The 16092-nt window shown below is 38.2% G+C and overlaps 1 pseudogene; it reads right to left on the reverse strand.

Moving 5' to 3' along the window:
- Positions 1–13504: 13504 nt before the first annotated feature.
- Positions 13505–14435, reverse strand: LOC132226452 (small ribosomal subunit protein uS2-like; annotated as a pseudogene).
- Positions 14436–16092: the final 1657 nt, after the last annotated feature.

Genomic DNA, 16092 nt, shown 5'->3' on the forward strand with positions numbered 1-16092 from the left:
CACGTGTGTATATATAAATATGTATGCATTTATATTATTTACAAATATGGGATAATGCTACTTTTTCACAAATTATAGTGTCGCTACATTTAATTTTCCATTTCAATAAAAGTATTTCTGTAAATCAGTGTTTCTCACATTAGAATCACCTGGGAATCTTTTTAAAATCCTGATTTCTGGGCCTCATCCGCCTGAACTTCTGTTTCTTTGTTACTAATGTTGTGGCCCCACCCTATAACTTGCACTTTCTAAAATAAAGCTAACAAATATTTAAGGAACATATATTGTGTGCCAGTTTATGACCCCCCAAAAATGTGTTTGTTTATAGCTATACCTCGTTTTTTAAAATACAAAATAGCATTATCTAACTTAGTCACCAACTTTATTCACCACACTTAAGACTGGCCTACTTTTGGCTATTTCCAAAAACTGGAATCTATCCTCAAAAAATGAATATTTCCTACTCCTGAGTACATTCAAAGGAATGTGATAAGCAGCATGGTTGGATAGAAAGACCAATGAAAAGTGAATCAGAAGAACTTGCTTCAAAATTCAAAGTGTTATTATCAACTATATGACCTAAGGTAAGTCATAATATCACTGAACCTATTTTTTCTTCTATAAAATGGTGATGCAGGTATCTGACCTGCTAACTTTTAAAACTGTTGATAATACATGCTTCATGCAACAAAATACACAAACCCTGGACTGAGCTAGAAACTCAAAGTTGAGTAGGAAGAACATAGCCCCTTACCCTCCCTAGGCGTCAGAATCAAAATAATATTATGCCTGTGAAAGCATTTAAATTTTTTTTCATGCTCCCGGTAACGAAGGCCACCTCAAAATCATGGGACAATCCAGAACCCAATCTTAAGACTCTTTATTAACTTCAAGATTAATCACGGGAGTAGGCAACACAGCAGCAGCTGCCCAGCCTAAAGGAGAAAGCATCTAAAAATTACTAAGAGCTAAACCTCCCAATTCTCTTCAACAGCTTTCAAAATTCCCTTCTGGTTCAGCAATCTGCTCCCCGGCCCCTCCCACTCTTTACATCCCTGGTGGGACTCCATGAAAACTCTTATCATGGTCTGAAAGCTCCTATTTGGAGGATATACCAGAAGGTGCTGCTTTCTTATCAGACCTCAGAGTGATCTGGTGGTCTGGTGGGACCCCAAGCACACACTGCTGGCCCAGGAGCATGTGAAACCCTTCTCTGGGTCAGACTATAGACTTGTTTACTGCTTACATTCCTGCAGTAAACAAGTTGCATTGTCCTGCATTACTACGCTAAAAGAGGTTACAAAAACTCACATTACAATTTAAAAAGGTAAAAAATCCTGTTTAGCAAGTTAAATGCTTGTTAAAAGGTGGACAATGATTTAATTAGCCCAAAATGAACACATTTTTGTGTTACTATTTAAAGGTGAATATCCATGAAGCTTCAAAAAAAATGTCTAACTATAACCTTCCCATTAGCACAAAGGCAAAGTATAAAACATGTTAAGAAATGCAAGATACTAAATGTTAGAGAGTGGGATAAACCCAAATCAGACTATTATTCTGGAGTACTGAAAAGAGAGGGGAATGCAGGCGAAACAAAGAGGTGACTTTGAGATACACCTTGCTAACCTCGAGTGTATTTACTCCACCTAAGGTCTCTTCCATCCCAGGAAAACATAAAGCATAGTCATGTATCATGAGCAAGACTTAATGACTAGGCATACGGCTATCCTCATTTCCCAGCCTTCCTTGTAGCTGACAGGAGGAGTCCTGTGACTGACTTTCCAACCAATAGAATGTGAGCAGAAGTTATGTGCATCACTCCAGGCCTTGTCCACAGTCGGGCTGTCTGGAAGGAGGATGACCCCAGGGCTCTTCAGCTTCTTGTGCTGAAAAAGGTGGAGCCTTTATTAGTCTGACTGAGTTGCCCAATGGGAGACGGCTACTCTATTCATCTATTTATCCATCCAACACCATCATGAGAATTAGAAACTTCTACAGTTGAGACTTCACAACATGTTGGGAGACAGGCTCCTACAAATAATAGACTCCAACGGCTATTTTTTAACATTAAAAAATAGAGGCCTGGACAGGTGACTCGGTTATAACATCCTCCCACACACCAAACAGTCACTAATTCAATTTCCAGTCAGGGCACATACCTAGGTTGCTAGTTTGATCCCCTTTGGGGTATGTATGGAAGGCAAACAATTGATGTTTCTCTCTCACATCAGTGTTTCTCTCATCCCCTTCCTCTTTCTCTAAAAATAAAAACATATTCACAGATGAGGATTAAAAAAATTGAGCATGTGTTTTGGAAATATTTTGAATCATGCAGGTGCCACTGAATTTCTTGGGAGGATATAGAATAGTAGTTATTGAATGTGAGTTTCGAGATCGAATAGTCCTGAGTTTGACTTACCACTAACTAGATGCTGATCAACTTTCTCTAAGTCTCAGTTTTATTTTGTTATTTTAATGTACAATATTAGGAGATTAATAGGATCTATTTCATAGTATTGCTGTTTATAACAGTACCTGTTACATAATAAGTACTTAAGAAAAGTTAGCTATCACTATTTTTAAAAATTAAACTGTAACAGCTATTAGTGCTGTTATGAAGTCATTCTGGGCTTTTCTTCCAGAAAAGAGTCGGATTGAATTTCCATCTCCAGCCCTTAGAGTTATTTGTACCCATGTGATATGTTTTGTCCAATGACATGTGAGTGGAAATGACATATATCATTTCCAGGTGGAAGTTTTAAGAGTCAACATGCATTTAAATACTATCTCTTTAAAATGAAATAAAATACTATCTTTTTTTTTTAAGCCATAGCAATGGCAATGATCCAGGTAGTGTCTACTTTCAACTTGGTTCCTAGAGTGAGAAAAACACCAGCCACCCATGACGTATATGTAGCACCAGCAAGGAATAAATTCTCAGTGTTTTAAGCAACTAGAGCCCTGGCTGGAGATTTGGGGGGGGGGGGGGGGGGGGGTTACTCATTACTGGCCCCTGCTGGCCTATACAGGAACAAATATTCCTGTATAGGGTAATTTAGTTTTAGAAATGGTTTCACTGTTTTTATAGAACCTCTAATAATAACAGCTAACAATTGTAGAGTGTTCACAATATTCTAAGACCTGCTATGCACTTTACACATGTTAATTCATCAATTTCCACAATAACCCAATGAGATACCTACAGAATTCTTATCCCCACTTGGTAGGGACAGAAAAGTTCAGCAACTTGGCCAAGGTTACACAGCCAGTATGTAGTAGAAACCAGTTTTAAACCAGCCCCTCTGATTCTTGAGGCTGTGCTATTCATCTTGCATCCACTACTTCCTGGTGCAGCTTCCAGGTCCCTGCTGCAGGACCAAGGCTCTCATTTCATCATGTGTCAGAAGCTTTGACTACCAATCGGCTGCTCAGAAGAAAGTCCCTCCCTGGGAATCTCCTTCAAGCAAAAAGAAATGCCTCAGCCAGCCCCGGCCTATGTGGCTCAGTTGGTTGGGCCTCCTCCATGTACTGAGGTGTTGCAGGTTCGATTCCCATTTTAGGGCACATGCCCAGGTTGTGGAGTTGGTCCTGGATAGGGGGCATGCAGGAGGCAACCAATGGATGTTTCATTCTCTCATGGATGTTTCTCTCTCTCTCCCCACCCTACCCCTTTCTTCCTCTTTCTATTTGAAAAAAAAAAAAAGAAAGAAAAAATCAATTTAAAAAAAATTTAATGCCTCCCCAAGTTAGGCTTCTCCCTGAAGGACTAGCAGAGAATGTTGCACCTGCATTTACATTGCAATAGAAGTTTAACTTGTCCCTTCTCTTCTTCCCTCCCACTGTTACCCAAAGCATTCTCAATGAACTTCCTTCGTGTAAATTTCCACTGAACCAGAACAACAATACATATCTCTCTATACATTCCTACATGTGTACTGAAACATACAGAAGATGAATTAACTCAGTGCACAACCGATGGCCAAATGACTGTCATATACCATATGAGTTCAGGGAAAGTAAAGATCACTGCGCTGTCTGCAGGGAATTGAAATGATGAAACTTCTCACAAGTTGATGGAGATATAGAATCTTTTACTTTCTCAACTGAACTCAGTACATGTCATTTTTCATAAATATCACCTATGGTTGTTGAGATCCAGAAAAAAAAATTTAACCCCACAGATTCTGTATGTAACAAATGATAGTTGGTCTTTATTATGACATGTGTTCATGCTTATAAGAAGAAATTGGAAATCATCTCAAGGTTACATAACTCATGAGTTGGTATTTTTCATCTCTGTCATGAAGACAGATGTCTCAAGAGGCTGGAAAGCATGAATCTTTATTGTATCAAATATTACATATCTCGTGTTTTAGTTATACATAAGAATACTGTTGAGCCCTAACTGGTTTGTCTGGGTGGATAGAGCATTGGCCTGCAGACTGAAGGGTCCCAGGTTCGATTCTGGTCAAGGGCATGTACCTTGGTTGTGGGCACATCCACAGTAGGAGGTATGCAGGAGGCAGCTGATCAATGTTTCTCTCCCATCAATGTTTCTAACTCTCTATCCCTCTCCCTTCCTCTCTGTAAAAGATCAATAAAATATATTTTTTTAAAAAGAATACTGTTGAAAACCGATGTCTTAAATTGATTTTGCTTTCTAAAAATGATGAGTAGGACATAAAATTTAATTCATAACCCATCCTCTCTCTTGCACATCTTAACTTGACACATAATTCCAGTAAAATTTAAAGTGAGCCAAATATTGTTTCTGATGTATGTCTTTTATTACAATTGAGCATTTCTTGCAATTTAAGTTCTATCCTAATATCAGCTGTCTACATTTCCTCAAAAGATAAATATATGTTGTAAAATTTGAAATAAATAAGCAGTTCAAGTCAAAACTAAATAAATAAATAAAGTCAACTGATGAAACCCAAAGAACCTAAATGGATCTATATAATTTAAGATAAGCATTATTACCTAAATATGCACACCTTATGCAGTGCACATTCTGCTTGCATATCTTTGCTACATATTAATGTGGATTAATGGCTAATTTTATATAAAGTTCAGGAGAAATTAGATTATTATGCTTTATTCTTTATGGATTATCTTAGGCTGCTCAGGACATTATAAGAAATACCATAAACTGCCCTAACCGGTTTGGCTCAGTGGATAGAGTGTTGGCCTGCAGACTGAAAGGTCCCAGGTTCGATTCCCGTCAAGGGCATGTACCTTGGTTGCGGGCACATCCCCAGTGGGGAGTGTGCAGGAGGCAGCTGATCGATGTTTCTCTCTCATCGATGTTTCTAACTCTCTACCCCTCTTCCTTCCTCTCTGTAAAAATAAATCAATAAAATATATTTAAAAAAAAAGAAAAAAGAAAGAAAAACCATAAACTAAACAACATAAATTTATTTCTCACAGTTTTGTAGGCTGGAAGTTCAAGATTGGGGTGCCAGCATGGTTGGGTTTTAGTGGGAACCCTTCTCCTGATTTATAGATGACCATCTTCTCCGTGGATCCTCATGTGGCAGAGAGAGAGCAAGCAAGCTCTGTCTCTTCTAAATAGATCCAGAGACCTGAAGCATGGAACAGACTGGTGAATTTCATGGGAAGGGTGGAGGGAGCGGCAGGAAGAGATTAACCAAGAACGTATATGCATATATGCATAACCCATCATAGTGCCATGAAGGCCTGGGGAAGGGGCTGGGAGTGGGATTGAGGGAGTCAATGGGAGATGGGGGTGAGGGAAGGGGACATCTGTAATATTTTCAACAATAAAGATACATTTTTAAAAATAAACATAAAAGGTCACTAATTCCATCATGAGGGCTCCATCCTCATGACCTAATTACCTCCCAAAGTCCCAGTCTTCAAATATTACATTGGTAATAGTGCTTCAAAATAGAATTGGGGGGAGGGCACAGATATTCAGTCCTTTGAAGATATTTATTCCTATTCTACACCTAACCAAAGAAGTTTTAATTCAGCAATGAAAGCTTAACATATAGTTTATATTGTCTGTAGAATTTTCAAAGAGCTTAAATTAATGTGGAGTTTGCATTTACAAAACAGGTAACAGAGCCCTTTGTTACCATCATTTCAAAATGTAAATAAGAAGTATATTCCGTATTGGCCACTTTAATTTTGTTGCATGCACACTAAATTATGTTAATCCTTCAGTGGGGACACATTTATGCATTCGTATTACTACCCATTGAACAATTACTTTATTTTCCAAGGATTATGGACAGGAATAGAAAATATGCAGCCTGTAAATTAGAGGAGCACTTGAGAGCAACCACTTGGAGAAAGCAAAGAAAGAACAGCAGGACGAACAGAAATGTTAAATTATAGACTATTTTAAAATAAATTCAATCTTTGAAAAAATTGTAAGTTGCCTAAGACAATGCAAACTAATAAAAAAACTACCATAATAGTGGTTCTTACATGTGGTTAGATTAATGTCTAGAAAAGAATTATCTAAAAATAGCATATTGATTATTTGCAGGTAAACAGTTGCTTCTTCTCCAGCTGAAGGGTATTAAAAAATTTGGTTTTCTGAAATAATTTATAAACCTCCCCCTCAGCAATCTTATTTTATGTATAAATGTGGACTATTAAGGCAAAGTTTTCTGCAAACTCCCCTCCCAGGTGCAATGCCTCCTAGATCTAACCCACACTTTTGTTCATTTGTGGTATCAGTTGCTAGATTTCCATCTCATCTTGGTTTATAAAAAGCATATATTATGTCTTTTTATAATGCAAATGCTTCCTCTATCAAAATTAATTTTGCCATTAAAATACTTATGCATAAATATTAAAATATTTCATTTGAAACAAGGTTCTAAAAAATCTATTAAATATAGCAAGGTGCTTTTCTTACTATGTTTCATGTCTAATGAATAATTCTTTTATCGAATCCTGGGATTACCCAGGACAAAGTAGTTCAAGTGCAGTGTGGACTCCTCAGAGGAAGAACATCTCAAAACTTGTCCTTGACTCTCAACCAGGCACATTCGTCAACAACAAACCCTGAGACAGAATGAGTAAAAGTAAGAATAACAATCATGACTAAACAGAAAGTTATTTCTGCTTGTTTGTTTTTAAAGTTACAAAATAGTTGCTTCTCAAAATAGTTAATAGTATTAAACATCATTAGATGTTCTCATTGATTACAAATGCTCAATAAAAAATAAGAAAACCTCAAAGATTTTATTACAGTAAATAATTTAGATAAGGCATTAATCATCCAGGTATATCTTAGATATAGAAAAAGTTACTCTGCATAATTATGAAAGAGGATGATGCAGCATCTGGGTTCAGAACACAGGCTCCAGAGCCAGATTCTCTGAGCTCAAATCTTGACTTTATCACTTCCTCGTTGAGTGACCATGAGTCCATTTATCTAACTTGCTGTGCCTCGGGCTCTTGAGATAACAAATGGAGATGATCATAATGATCCCTACCTCATAGGATTATTATAAGGAGTAAGTGTATTCATACATATAAAGCAGTTAGAACAGTGCATAGCACATAGTAATTACTCAAAAAGCATTAGCTACCCCATTTTGCCAGTTAATTTTTTCACACTGAAGTTGACTTATGTTTCCCAAACTGTGTGTCCTAGTTTAGACACTCATGTCATCTATTATGTGCACAGATGTTTTCAAAGCTTCCTACCACTGAAAAATTGTATATAACATCTGGACATCAAATAAATGAGGTGTCTTTTTTGAAAGCTTGGGGATTGTAAAGAAGGGTGACCTACTTACTTTTGGTCTGCGAACAGCCCGGCCTTTCGTACCTGAAGTTTAGAACATAACAAATGCCACATGGTGTTGCACCACCACTTCTGCAGCTTGTCATTATGTCTTTGACAATGGTACCCAGAAGGATGGCTGCCCTCCACATGTTTCTCTCTCCCCCCCTCCCTCCCTCCCTGCTTTCTACTCTCTCTGAAAAGCAAAGGAGACGATATCCTCTGGTGAGGATTAACAACAAAAAGTGTCAGGCAGGTAGTCTCATCGGAAGTGTACATGGAGACGCATCCATTTCTTCTCTCACATGGCTATGAGTGGTATTCAGTAGTTGTGGGTTGTCAGACTGTGGGCCAGGTTTCTTGTCATGTGGACTTTTTACAACATACCAGCTTGATTCTTCAAAGTTAACGAGAGAGAGAGTGAGTCTACCCACAAGACAGGCACTGGAATCTTATATAATGTGGTCACATGTTCATAATCACACGTACCCCATCACCGTTACCATATTTCACAGGTGAGAAACAAGTCACAGGCTGTACCCACACTCAAGGGGAGGAGACTTGGTATTCTCATGGAGTGATTCTAGAATGCGTCCTCCGCATCCCAGAACAGGGTTACCCCATATGAAGCAATGAAGCGTTAACCAGAAATCACTCTCCATTTCTTCCCAACACTCCTTTTGGGGGTTTAGCATGTTATTTAAAGTTTCCCAAATCAGATCCCATGTTTGTAAAATGAATCTTCCCATTTTCACCTCACGGGTACATCAAAGAGGGTGATAAGAGGAGTAAAAAATGTGATAATATTTTGGAAATAAAAAAAACGACTAAAAAGTCACAGATATTAATTCAGACATTTGAGCCCCTGCAAATGGGGAAGAAACTTGCCAGGATGAAGTAGGTATTAAAAAAATGGCGAAGGACAAGAATATGCAAAAGTACCCTATTGGTTTTCCTTATTTCAAAATGAATTCAATTGAAGAGAAAAATCTTAAGATTGGCAAAAGGGATAAAAATATTTTATAATTATCTTAGAATTGTGTTTTTTAAATATGATTACTACTCATAAAATTATGAGTGATAAAATATATGTTAGGACAATGATGCCGATATGCTTTCAGTGTTTTATTATTCATGGCTCTTTATGCTGCCTGAGGAAAAATGTTTAATTAAACAATTTTCTACAACAATTGGGATAATGCAGGTAACATCAAGGATAATTTAAATCTACATACCACTGCATTAAATGGAGATGACTTCAGCATGGGATTTTGCTATTAACTATTAAACTGCATTGCTGCCCAGACAGAGTGGCTCAGTTGGTTAAGCTTTGTCCCATGAACCATAAGGTCACCAGTTTGATTCCTGGTCAGGGCACATGCCTAGTTGCAGGCTTGATCCCCAGGAGGGGGCATGCAGCCTATTGATGTTTCTGTCTCTCTCCCTCTCCCTTTTTATCTCTCCCTCTCCCTTCCTCTCTCTCTAAAAATCAATTTAAAAAAATATTAAACTACATTGCTTTACACTGTCCTTTTATTTCACTGTCCTTTTTAATGTTAAAAATATTAAGTACTATGGGATAAATTTAGCTTGAGTTTGGTTTTAAAACAATATTTGCCAACCTTAAGTAATAACTGCATCCCATGCACTATTCTAATTGCTTTATATGTATCAGCTCATTTAATCCTTACAACAACTAGATAAAGGACATGCTACTTAATTGCCATTTTCCAGATGAGGTAACCATGTACCAAGAGATTAAGGGATCTTCCCAATTTCACACAGCTGGTAAGTGGTGGAGCTTGAATTCAAACCCAGACATCTCATTTCAAAGTCCAGGCTCTGAGCCATGACATAGCCGTCTCTCTTAATGGGGTTGTGTAAGAATTTATTAATATATGGCTTACATTGGGAAGATAAAGATGCTCTCAATATTCAAATGGTTTTGTATTATCAATTTAGTTTCTAATGAGTGGGTGGACCCGGAAACACCTGCAGTAATTTAATTAAGTAAGCCAGAAAAATAATATAATGTATTATACACTTTATTTGTAGGCATTAAGAAAAGGTTGTTAAAACTGAGATTCATAAATGGCAGTCCAGAGGGGACTTTTTAAGGAAAAAATAATGACTAAAACCACTTTGCTCTTAGGAAAAGAAGAAAATCCTACCACGCCAAAAAAAAAAAAAAGGATAATAATCTACTTAAGAATTTTTAATACGGAGACAATTTAGAGAGGCTCAGAGAAATAGATAGCTAGAGCATTAACATTTTTAAAATAGCATTTTAAATGACATATTTAAAGACGGAGTTATTTGAATTTAACTTAAAGTAAACTTGAAATTTTCTTTAATCTTGTTACGTTGATCCATATTTTCAACAGAAAAATAAACACACAATACCATGGAGGCAATGGCAATGACAGCTTACACAACCTAGCAACCCCACAGGGCATCTTACTTCAGGCCGTAGTACATATATTCTATATTCTGCTGCAATAAGTTGCTCTCTTGTTCTCTAATTTCTCAGTCTTCTTATATCAATGAGATTGTTTTTGAAAACCTACAACATATTCATTATGAATTTTAAAGACCTTGTAAGAAAGCCACTTTCTATGTGTACATATTCTACCCATCTGTACTCATAACCCCCAACATATAAAAAGGAAGGAATAAAGGAGGAAAGGGGGAAAGAAAGAAAGCAATCCAGCATTTTCTATATCTTATAAAGCCCCAATTGTCAACTTGACAATAAGTTATCACTTCCAAGCTATTGAGGGTCAACTACAGGAATAATTTGTGAAGCATTGGATAACTACCCAAATGGTGAAACTAGAAATTGATGAGAGTAATTTAAACCATTGTCCCCCAAATCGTCCAGCCTGCTCCATGGATCCCCAATTCCTTTACCACCTACCATGCTCAGAGTCTCAGAGCAGCGCAGAATGGGGATCTGGAAGAGAAGTAAAACCCCTACCTCTCCCTTTAAATCTCTGCCCTGCCTTATTTGTGATTGCTACTCCCTGTCTAGCCCCCTGTAGCTGCTATCACCTTTTCATGTTCTTTACCCCCACTCCTTGGAGATCATCCCCTTCCTCATTACCCAAAATAAAAGCAACACAAAGTTGTTATGTGTAAAAATTTTAACTGGCCCTGGCTGGTGTACTCAGTGGTTAGAGCAGCCGTGGGCAAACTACGGCCCGCGGGCCGGATCCGGCCCATTTGAAATGAATAAAACTAAAAAAAAAAAAAAAAAAAAGACCGTACCCTTTTATGTAATGATGTTTACTTTGAATTTATATTAGTTCACACAAACACTCCATCCATGCTTTTGTTCTGGCCCTCCGGTCCAGTTTAAGAACCCACTGTGGCCCTCGAATCAAAAAGTTTGTCCACCCCTGGAGAGCATTGGTCCAAGCACTGAAGGATTGTGGGTTCAATTCCCAGGCAAGGACACATACCTGGGTTGCAGCACCTGGGTTCCAGGTTCCACCCCTAAGCCCAGTCTGGGGTGGGGATCAGGCGTGGGGCACTCCCTGTGGTGTGTGCGGGAGGCACCTATTGATGTGTCTCTCTCACATGAATGTTTCTCTCCCTCCATCTCTTTCCCCCTCCCTTCCTTCCACTCTCTCTAAAAATCAATGGAAAAAATATACTGGGGTGAGGATTAACAGGAACAACAACAAAATTAACAGAATAGTTAATGATAAAATACAAATCCTTATAATACAGAACTGGAACCACTTTGAATTTTATGTAGGACTTTACTGTTCCAAAAAGTCACTTCCAGTCCTGGCCACAGGAAATCTTTCACTAACAAGTCCATCCTTGTTTAGACTTCGCTTCCGTTTTGGTAGGAGTCTCCTCTCTTTTTCACAGTTCTAGTGACAACCAAAGAAAAAACACTCATTTTTAAAATGTGGTTCTCTCTAAATTGTCAAGGATCAAATTTCATAGTCAGGCCTCCATCCCCCATCAATTTTTGCATATAGGACAGTGGAGATATCAAAGTAGTGAGGGCTCACACTCGCATTAAAATTTACTTTCTTTCCTCTTCAAAAATAAATACAGGTTATGTGAATTGTTTTTTCTTTCATTAGGTATAATAATGACTGAGAATTCCAGAGCAAATTTACACACACACACACACACACACACACACACACACACACACCAGGCATGCACATGTGCAGGAGGTATCCTAAAGTGGGAGAATCTTTCTTCTGGAGAAAAAAATAAAATAAAGTACCGAATTTGGTAAAAGATAGATCTGGGTTCAAGTCTAACTTTGTCACTTGCTAGCTATATGAAGTTGTTCAAACTTCTAATTGAATCCCTGAATCTCGGGTCTAATAACACCTCCCTCACACTACTATTTTGAGAATTATAAGAGACAATGAATAAGGCAATTTTCCTACGGGATTTGAGCAATAAATTTTAGTTGTCCCTCCTTTTCTCCTGGAGCAAAATTATAGATGCCTGTGATTTCATCACTAACCTTTTTTCCATGGCTCTAATGCCATTTAATTTGTTAATATCTAAGGAAGCAGCTTTTAGGGAAAGAAAGTATTAAATGCATGGCACATTTATTTTATTTACAAGGTCATCTTCCTTTCTTCTTTGTGTTTTTCTTTCCAAAATATTCCATTATAAAGCCCATTGAAAAACAGTATCAGAAATTTCTTAGTAATCTTAAACCTTGCTTTAGAAAACCTTATGCCTCATTTTGCAGAAAGAATGTCAATATTTTTTAAAACCTGAAATTTACAAAAATGGGTACATATAAATTCAAAAAAAATTGTAATGCATGACCACCAAACTAAAACCTATTTGTAGTATCCATTTATGCCAAACGACTGAATCCCACCAGCCAAATGTGAATTGAGGCATTCTTCTGAAACATTTACAGAAAAGATGCTGACAACTCATGGCCCCTAAGGCAATGCAGTAAAGTTGAAATGACCTATTGGCTTAGTTCTGGGCTGTGGTTTGCCAAGAGAAGCTGCTGTAGAGGCTGCTTTTGTGGATTTTTTAAAGCCTTTTTACTTTATCTTAGTCAAAAATTCTAATCGAAATGTGCCAACTGAAGTGGCCAAAAAATTCTGGAAAAATCTGTAAATAAAATACAAACGCTGAAAAGTTTCTAGATGTTTAATATTGAAAATAATATAAGTGTAGCTGATGTTAATATGTTAACTGGATAAGAAATTATATTTAAAACTTTAAAAGGGGCCCAGTCAGAGTGGCTCAGTAGCTGAGCACTGACCTATGAACCTAGAGGTTATGGTTCGATTCCTGGTCGGGGAACATGCCGGAGTTGTGGGCTCAATCCCCAGCAGGGGGTAGGGGGGGTGCATGAGGCAGCCAATCAATGATTCTCTCTCATAATTGATGTTTCTATCTCTCTTTCCCTCTTCCTTCCTCTGTGAAATCAATCAAAATATATTTTAAAAAATACTGATTACATAAATTATAATACATGCACACAAAGAAACATTTTGCAAAATATTTATAAATAGAAATGCTAATAGAGAAACATCATCCGAGGCATGTTAATGAAAAAAGCAAGTTTAAAACAGTGGGTGCACTCCTCTCACATAAACTTGCCCAAGTTAGATAAAGTGAAAGGGAGAATTTTACAAAACTTAAAATTTACCTTGAACATTATATATAGAAACTGTTAATTTCCCATCAACCTTATTTCCATTCTGTTAAGAGTTTGTGGAAGAAAGCTTAGGACCAGTCCGTGGCTGTTCCTACACACTCAGTAACCTGCTGCAGGGGGCTGCAGACCAGGCCTCAGGGGCAGGCCGAGCGCTCCAGGCTGCAGGAGGAAACTGCGAATGGGCACAGAGGGCACCAGCCTGCAACCTCAGGCTGCGCAGCAGTGAACTCGGGAGCAGGAGCAGTTCATTCACCCTGAAATTCCTCCTGGGTCACAGCCTTTTCAGCAGCGGCCTGCTCTTCCTTTTCGGTCTCTTCAGGTTCTCTGTAGAAGTAAAGATCGGCCATGACTTCCCACAGGTGTGCACGGGAGATGGTGCCACGCATGCATAGCACTTCCCGGGCCAGCATCCACCACATCAGACCCACTGAGTGAGTCCCCTTGTTGTTGCAAGGGATGGCGATGTCCACAGAGCGCAGAGGACAGTCTGTGTTGCACAGAGCGATGGTGGGCAGGGTGATGTCAGACGCCTCTGTGAGAGGCTGGTGGTCAGCCCTGGGGCCAGTAGCCACCAGAAGTCTTGGCTCCCGGAAGGCTGCCTGCATCTGGTTGGTGAAGGTTCCAGGAGTGAAGCGGCCGGCAATGGGAGTGGCTCCAGCGGCAGCAGCGAACTTCAGCACAGCTCGCTGGCCAGGATTCCTGGACGATGGGACACCGACGTCAGCTGGGTTTCCGATGGCAACAATGGCACGAGCTGCCAGCAGACGCTTCTCCCAGGTTCTCCTCAGATTGGCGATGTAGAAGATGCCATCACTGTTCCTTTTGTAGAGGTACTGTTCCATTTGGAAGTCAAGGTGGTGCCACCTAAGTGGGTTCCTGCTGCAAGGATTCGGAGGACATCCTCTTCCTCCATTTGCAGGACATCAAGGGCTCCAGACATTGTGACAAGTTTCCCTTTAAGTTACGTGGGAGCCCAGAACAACGCCGTATGGAGCCCTCCCTGGGTAGCGCGGAAGCTTGAACCAATATTTTTAAGTAAAATAAACACCTATCAGAACTGAACTATAATGGCTATAGATATTGTTACACCATAAATCAAAAGAGACTTTTCATACTAGAAACTAAGCGTAATGCACAGTTGGATATTCTTTTAATACTATTGGTTCAGTTATTCTCAAAGAGAATTTGAATAATTAACACTAAAGTAGAGCCCTTTTAGAACTTATTTTAAAAGAAAGAAATGTCAAGAGCTTATATTTAAATTATAATTATGACTAACCTACCCAGAACAAATTAAAATTTGCACTCCAATATGCATATTGGGTATTTTCCAGAATTGAAGAGCTTCAATATTTTCATTGATCTGATAATGCAAACAAACTTTTCTTGGCATTCCAAAAATTTTTTTTTAAATGTTCTACTTTCTCTTCTACAATCTAAGGAGAAGAGACCCTTCAAGTACTACCAAAACAGTGGAAAGTTATTAGTAAAAAAGCTTCAAGATCTTTAAAAAAGAGCTACACAATATTAATATGGAACAATCCTAAGTCGAGAGAACTTGATAGTTCATATAGAAAGCTTTAAGATTTCCATGTTCATTGTCAACATCTCCTTTAGATCATACCTTTCATATAGTTTTTCATTCACTGTGTTTACCAAAAAGTGGACAATATAGACTACATGACCTTTAGTGAGAGAGAAAAATAAATATATATAGAAACTTAAGCCAGAGGCTGGGGAGATATAAAAAAATTAAAGCGTAAGAGACTAGATTTACTATCCCACCTCCAACTTGAAATAACAAAAGCAATACAAAACCGACAAAATATATGTAACAATAGCTTTAAAAATACTTGACATTATTCAATGAAGGAGAGTGATCCCAGAGAGAAAAGAAACAAACTATGTCATCCATACAATTGTCCTAAGTATACTGCCTTGAAGGAATTTCTAGTCCACAGAACTAATGCAAGGAACCCAAGTAGAGCCTGGTGGACCAGCTAGGTATAGATGGAACTGAGAATCTGGGGATATTAAGGTGGTTTGGAATTTTCAGGAAATTACTGGAGAAGAAAATGCTGAACAGTTCTTCCCTTCCATTCTCTCAACAGGTTAATGGATAAAAATATCCTTGGGTGAGGATTCACACACACACACACACACACACACACACACACACAATTAATATTATAACTCTACATTCAGGGCCAGCTTTCTAGAAGGGCCCTACGCTTGGAACAATACTTTGCTGTCACTGCATTGAAATTCTCAATAATTTTTGAACAAAAGAACCCATATTTTCTTTTAATACTGGACCCCACAAATTATGTAGCTGACCCTGATACAGGAATCAAGACACTGTCGTATTGGTGCAAAGATAGAAAATTGGGTCATTAGATAAATATAGATCCCAGAAATAAACCCACACACACAACTGATTTTTGATAAAGGTGTGAAAGCAATTCAGTGGAAAAAGGGTAGTCTTTTTAAATCAAGAATGTTAGAAAAGTGCAAAAATATACGCAAAAAGAAATGAACTTTGATCCAACTTCACAGATATACAACATTAGCACAAATAACCCCAGGTGTAAAGTAAACCTGAAAACTATAAAACTTTTAGGAGAAAACTTCAGAGAAATACTTTATCCTTGAGTCA

This window comes from Myotis daubentonii, chromosome 2 (genome assembly GCF_963259705.1).
Source record: "Myotis daubentonii chromosome 2, mMyoDau2.1, whole genome shotgun sequence".
Taxonomy (NCBI): Eukaryota; Metazoa; Chordata; class Mammalia; order Chiroptera; family Vespertilionidae; genus Myotis; species Myotis daubentonii.